The sequence below is a fragment of the Ovis canadensis genome, chromosome 1, assembly GCF_042477335.2.
Source record: "Ovis canadensis isolate MfBH-ARS-UI-01 breed Bighorn chromosome 1, ARS-UI_OviCan_v2, whole genome shotgun sequence".
Classification (NCBI taxonomy): domain Eukaryota; kingdom Metazoa; phylum Chordata; class Mammalia; order Artiodactyla; family Bovidae; genus Ovis; species Ovis canadensis.
In genome coordinates this window covers 125,176,300-125,183,298 of record NC_091245.1, presented here as the reverse complement: position 1 = coordinate 125,183,298, position 6,999 = coordinate 125,176,300, and the positions used below count along the sequence as shown (strand labels likewise).

The 6,999-nt window shown below is 46.7% G+C and overlaps 1 pseudogene; it reads left to right on the top strand.

The window, feature by feature from the left end:
- The first annotated feature begins 1,096 nt into the window (after nucleotides 1-1,096).
- LOC138430204 (small ribosomal subunit protein uS15-like) lies at nucleotides 1,097-1,536 on the top strand (annotated as a pseudogene).
- The last annotated feature ends 5,463 nt before the right edge of the window (nucleotides 1,537-6,999 follow it).

Genomic DNA, 6,999 nt, shown 5'->3' with positions numbered 1-6,999 from the left:
CTCCTAGAGTGGCCAAAAAAAAAGAATAATAATAATACAAATTTGCAACTAGTATATAAGTAAGTCCTGGAGATCTAATGCACAGTATGATGATTATAGATAACAATGTTAATTGTTCAGTCATGTCTGACAACAAATATTTTATTAGAAACATCAAGTTTGATCAGAGACTATCTTAAATATTCTCACCACAAAAAAAGAAATAACTAGGTGATGTCATAGAGGTGTCAATTAACACTACAATGGCAATCATATTGCAATATATAAATGTATCAAATCAACATGTTATATAACCGAAACTTACACAATATCACATATCAAATGTTTCAATTAAGAAAGAAAAAAATTGCACATTAATTTTTTTTTATCACTGAGACAGAAGCTGTGTGAGAAAGAGAGCTCAAAAAAAAAAAAAAAAAGAAAAGAAAGAGAACTCAACTCCAAAGACTGGACCTAAAATTACAATTTGTTCTCAATCGCCACCACATTAAATGTTTCCATATACACACTTTTCAAATAATCACTCAAAATGAATGACTGTGAAGGAGCGCTCCATGGACCAACCAAACATCAGCCTTATCAAAAGCAGTTGATTTGTCTGTAGAGTTAAAGCCAGAGCTCTCCTTGGAAAGTTCCACCAAAGGCTAGAACAAACCAGGCCATTTTGGTAAAAATTGTTGCTGTTCAGTCGCTCAGTCATGTCCGACTCTTTGCGACGCCATGGACTGCAGCACGCCAGGCCTCCCTGTCCATCACCATCTCCCAGAGTTTGCTCACACTCATGTCCATTGAGTCAGTGATGCCATCCAACCATCTCATCCTCTGTCGGCCCCTTCTCCTCCCGCCTTCAATTTGGTAAAAAATAAAAAGTGATAAACCCACCTGGGAACGATCAAACAGGCTGTGACTTTGCAGGACTAGCAGATGGTCGCCAAAAGGTCACTGCAACCTTTCCCATCTCAGTGAGTGGCAGCTGTGACTTAGGCCAAAACCTGGGAGGCATCTTCCTCTCTCTCTCTAACCCTGCATCCAATCTGTCGGCAAATCCTAAACTTGAAAGCATCTCTCTCTCCTTTGGCACCAGACCGCCTCCATCATGGGTCGCGTGCACACTCCCTGGAAAGGCCTGTCCCCCCGTCACAGAGTCCCCACCCGGCTGAAGCTGACGCCTGAGGACATGAAGGAGCAGACCTACAAAGTGGTCAAGAAGAGCCTGACTCCCTCACGAATCGGGGTGGTCCTCAGAGACTCACATTCTGTTACACAGTACATTCTGTGACAGGCAGTAAAATCTTGAGAATTCTTAAGTCCAAAGGACTTGCTCCTGACTTTCCTGAGGATCTCTACCATTTAATGAAAAAAGCTGTTGCTGTTCGAAAGCATCCTGAGAGGAAAAGAAAGGATAAAGATGCTCAATTGCATCTGATTCTGATTGAGAGCCATATTCACTGGTAAGCTGGATGTTACAAGACCAAACAAGTCCTTCCCCTCAACCGGAAATACGAGTCATCTGCAGCCTTTGGCTTGATTGCATAAACTTGTCTGGTGTACTCGAGCAATAAAACTAGAAAGAAGGAGGCTTCCCAGGTGGCTCAGTGGTAAAGAACTTGTCTGTCAATGTAGGAGACACGAATTCGATCCCTGGGCCAGGAAGATGCCTCAGAGCTACTAAGCCCGAGCACTACCACTACTGAGCCCACACGCCACAAGCCTGAGCACCCTAGAGTGTACGCCCTACGACAAAAGCAGTGCCCACAGCGAGGAGCCTTCGCACAGCACCTGGACTGTGACCGCCCCCAGCAGCAGCTCGAGAAGAGTCTGCACAGCGACAAAGACCCAGCACAGCCAATAAGTACATTTTTTCTTTTTTTTATTTTTACTTTATTTTACTTTACAATACTGTATCAGTTTTGCCATACATTGACATGAATCCGCCACGGGTGTGCGTGAGTTAAGGACTAGGAAAAAAAAGAAAGAGAGTATATCCAGAATACGGCCACTTCTCACACCTCCATCCGGGCCACCACTGTGTGGTGTCTGGATTCTTCCCGAAGCCTCCCCCTGGTCTCCTGGCCCCTTCTTATCTATGATATCAGGGATTATTCGTGAGAGAAGATTAATAAGTGAACAAATGATCATGAAAGCAAAACAAGAGCTGAAGAGGAATATTCCAAGAATCTTTCCAGGCCGCCTCCCCATATCCTCCTCTCACCATGGGGGAAAAAAAGGTGATTTGGGAGAAGAAGGAACTGTAATCTTGGGAAAGAGTGGACTTTTCCCAAAAAAATTAGATTAACAGCAAACAATAAATGTAGATACTCACTGAGATCTTCTATGTCCCAAGCACCATGAGAATAGCTTTCCCTGCCTCTGCTTGCTTCTTGAAACCAACCCTAGGAGGTACTCGGGTCTCCTTTTGTGAGTGTGCACATTTGGTTTTTGGTAACTCTTCTGACACCAACTGCAATACAGTTCTGGCACGACTAGCCAGTTACCTCCCCACCCCCGCCTGCTGTGCCCCAAGTTAAAGTCTGGGTTCTCCACAGGACAGCCCTTCCCTCACACTCTGGCCTGGGGGGTCCCAGGCCATCCACACTTCTGATGACTGGCTACAAATTCAGAGCTTCCCACAACCCCTCGGGTTTAGTAATTCCCCAGGAGGACTCACAGGACTCAGGACGGTACTCTACTTACCATCACTGTTTTATTATAAAAGAGCCAGGCCAGGTCCAGCCAAGTGAATGCTCACATAGGCAAAGGTCTGAGAAGTCCGAGTGCAGAGCTTCTATGGTCCTCCCTGTGGTCCTCCCTGTGGACTCAGGCGTGCCACCCTCCTGGAACATCAATGAGATCGCCAGCTGCCAAGCTCCATCCGGCCTCAAAGTCCAGAGTTTTTCACCGGAATCTCATTACGTCAGCCTGATCGACTGACTCATTGCCCACGTGGGCAATCAATCTGCTGGAATCTGGAGCACGAAGCCAAGCCCCTGTCCTCGTCCAGCCCAGAGCCCTTTCTCTTAATGCCCATCTGGATTCAGCCAGTGGGGAAGAGGGGTAGAGGACCCTTTTTTTCTCAGGGACCACAAATATTCATGCACTCACTTCTCCAGTTATCCTTTCTTTCCCTACAGCCTCGAGCATCCTTTTCTAATTCAGAAGGAAGGAGCCCGGGTTCTTACATCATTATCCCTCTCCTAGATCTGAGAACTTCAGCTGCATCAGTTCCCTTCCTCACCAAGGATTGGCTTTTGAAACCCAAAGGCCTGTTTTTAACCAGACGTCACAGTAGGAAGTTCCTGAAAGCCTATTTGTACCATGGAATCTCCCCCGGAGGAGCAGGACCTGCTTCTGATGCAGAGAGAGACCTAGAGGACGAGAGCCATAAGAGGTGGTTCCACATTCTCCCAGGCTTCCCTGGCGGCTCAAATGACAAAGAACCCGCCTGCAGTAAAGGAGGTCTGGGTTGCATCCCTGGGTCGGGAAGACCACCTGGAGAAAGAAATGGCCCCCCATTCCCATATTCTTGCCTGGCGCATTCCATGGACAGAGGAACACGGTGGGCTGCAGTCCATGGGGTCCCAAAGAGTCGGACATGACTGAGTGACCACCCCCTCCCCCACCCGCCACACACACAGACTCTTCCCAGGTCAGTGTGATCCACTCCAGTTTTTCTGTGAACTTATCTTTACACTGACTGCTGCTAAAATGTACTTACCTCTCTTTTGTTGCTGCTGCTGTTCAGCTGCTAAGTCATGCCTGATTCTTTGTGACCCCATGGACTGTAGCTCGCCAGGCTCCCCTGTCCTCCACTATCTCCTGGAGTTTGCTCAGATTCATGTTCATTGAGTCAGTGATGCCGTCCAACTGGCTCATCCTCTGTCTTTGCCTTCTCCTCCCCCTTTTCCCAGCATCAGGGTCTTTTCAAATGAGTCAGCTCTTCACATCAGGTGGTCAAAGCCTTGGAGTTTTGGCTTCAGCATCAATCCTTCCAATGAACACCCAGGACTTATCTCCTTTAGGATGGACTGGTTGGATCTCCTTGTAGTCCAAGGGACTCTCAAGAGTCTTCTCCAACACCGCAGTTCAAAAGCATCAATTCTTCGGTGCTCAGCTTTCTCTGTGTCCAACTCTCACATCCATACATGACCACTGGAAAAACCATAGCCTTGACTAGATGGACCTTTGTAGGCAAAGTAATGTCTCTTCTTTTAATATGCTGTCTAGGCTGGTCATAACTTTCCTGCCAAGGAATAAACATCTTTTAATTTCATGGCTATAGTCACCATCTGCAATGATTTTGGAGCCCCCAAAATAAAGTCTGCCACTGTTTCCCCATCTATTTCCTCTCTTTAAAGACTAATTTTTTTAACTTTTTAATTTTGTATTGGGGTATAGCTGATTAACATACAGTGTTGGGTATTAATAGTTTCGGGGGAACAGTGAAGGGCCTGAGCCATATGTATACAGGTATCCATTCTCCCCAGACTCCTCTCCCATCCAGACTGCCGCACAACATTGAGCAGAGTTCCCTGTGCTGTATAGCTGGTCCTTGTTCATTATGCAGTTTAAATACAGCAGTGTGTACATGTCCATCGCAAACTCCCTAACTTCGCCTTCCCCCCGCCCCACCGCCCCCTCAGCCTTCTCCTCTTCAGGCAACCATAAGCTAATTCGTGAAACCTGTGAGTCTGTTTCTGTTTGTAAAGACTAATATTTTTATATACTTTACATTTTCCAAAGGACTTTCTCCTATCCTGCCTTACCTTGTGAGGTAGCAACTGACTGGCCATCTCCAATGAGAAAATGTGCTCGGGGTCTCAAGCGGCACGTGGAAACGAGCTGAGCTGCAAAAAGCTGCCAGCCACATCGTGCACTGGCTGAGTGATCAGCTCAGTAACTTGCTGAATTGACAGATAATGTATGGAAGTGTTCATCTCCCTGTGGATTCACTAGAGTTCCGTTCCCGTCTTTTCACTGCAGTTAATTTTCTCTAAATCCGCTGGCCCAGCACAGCTGTATGTTGGCCCTTCTGCTTCGCGTTTCTAGGTCAAGCACTTGCCCATCACGTTTTTGCATATGAACACATGAGTTCGGCTCTGTGTACGAGTTTCACTGTCCTCTCTGTCTGCAGACATACATCCTGCCCCTAGTGTGTCTCTTGCCTTTGGTGGAGAAGCCAAAATCTGTTCAGTCCCAGACTGAGGAATCTATTTCCCAGTTTCTGCAAAGGGTTTTCCTGTGAATAAATTTTCTGCCAACTGAACTGGAGCCCCACCCAGTAACCAGCAGAACCAGGAGAACTTGAAGGCAAAATGCCACGCTGTTTGGTGTGGAGGGTGGGGGATAAATTAGGAGTTTGGAATTAACATATACTCTATATGAAACAGATAATCAACAAGGACCTACTATATAACATGGGGAACTCTACCTAATACTCTGTAACGATCTATATGGGAAATGAACCTGAAAAAGAATGGATATATGTATATGCATAATTGAATGACTTTGCTATATACCTAAAATGAACATGACATTGTAAATCAACTATATTCCAAGACAAAATGAAAATTAAATTTCAGAAGAAGGAAAAAAAAAAGTGCTATGCTGCGGTCCTCTGACCCTGTCGCCTCTGTTGAGCTTACATGATGTGAGCCCCTGGCTATGCATCGGGGCGCTCATTCAACCTACATGCTCTGGCCTGTGTGGCCTCTGTAGGCCTTCTGGAACCTCTGACTCAGCCTTGGGCATCACCCCAGGCAGGCCGGCTCTGAGCCTTCCTGCGTTTGCACTCCATCTCCCAGCACCACCAGACAAGCCACTGGGTGCCTAATAACGGCCCTGCCCTGATGATGAATAATGATGACATATGGCGATGGGGATGGTCACAACTGGGAGAAGCGAATGGAGTTATGCAGGGGGAAGTGAAGCTAAACAGCAAGGCCTCCTGATGCTGAAATTCACATACCTGTTGACTCCTCCCTAGGGCGGGATGGAAAAACTCCTCCCAGGAGACAGCCCATCTCCCTATGTCTGTAGCAGAGTATTTGGAAAGAGTTTCCCAAAAGTGTGCTTCCAGACCCAGGGTGGCTATACACCCCTTTAAAACAAACAAACAAAAAAAAACCTGCTTCTAATAGCGATTCATCAGAAATCTATAGGAATGAGAGGGTCGTCACTATACTGCATTTGAGATGGCCCTCCTCTTTTCCTGCACCTCCACGGAGGGGTGGAGTCTATTTCAGCCTCTCCCATTGACTCTGAGCTGGTCTTAAGAGCGGCATTGACCAATAATACAAGGCGGGAGTTACCTGGCACCCATTCCGGGTCCTTTGCTCTCGCCGCTCATCTGCTGTGTCAAGGCGGAGTCCTGGATGGTGAGGCCATGTAGAGAGGCCTGGGGGATGAGTGGGTATTTTGGACATTTCAGCCTCAACTGATTGTAGCCACATATATGACCTGATCTGATACTGCCTGGAGCAGAGCAGCCTGCTAAGTCCCGTCTCAGCTCTTAAACCATAGAACCCTGAGAACTAGTATGTTGTTATTGTTTTAAGCCAGCCACTAAATTTTGGAGTGATGTGCTACACAGAAATACATCACATGTTCTTGTTCTACCGGAGACAACAGGACACTGAAAGAATCCATTGCAAACTCTGCAGAATCAGTGCCTCTAGAGGAACTCCATGAAAAAGCCCTTCCAGTCAGGCCTGGTCCATCTAAGGGACAGATGTGAAGAGCAGTGCAGTCAGAGGAACCTTGGTTCTGGTTAAACTAATGGCCCCTCGGACTCCTAGCCAGGCCCAAGCATTCCCCAGGCATGCACTCAAATATTTATGGTGGTTGGCGCATGATATGGATGAATGGAATGGGTGGAGTGTTTGCAAATCAATTACACAGGAATGAGTATTCTTCACTTCCAAAAGGACCAGTGTCTCCTCCCATTTTTCTTGAAAGAGACAGCCTTCTCTGGGTATTCTGTTGTCACTTCTGCTAATGGCG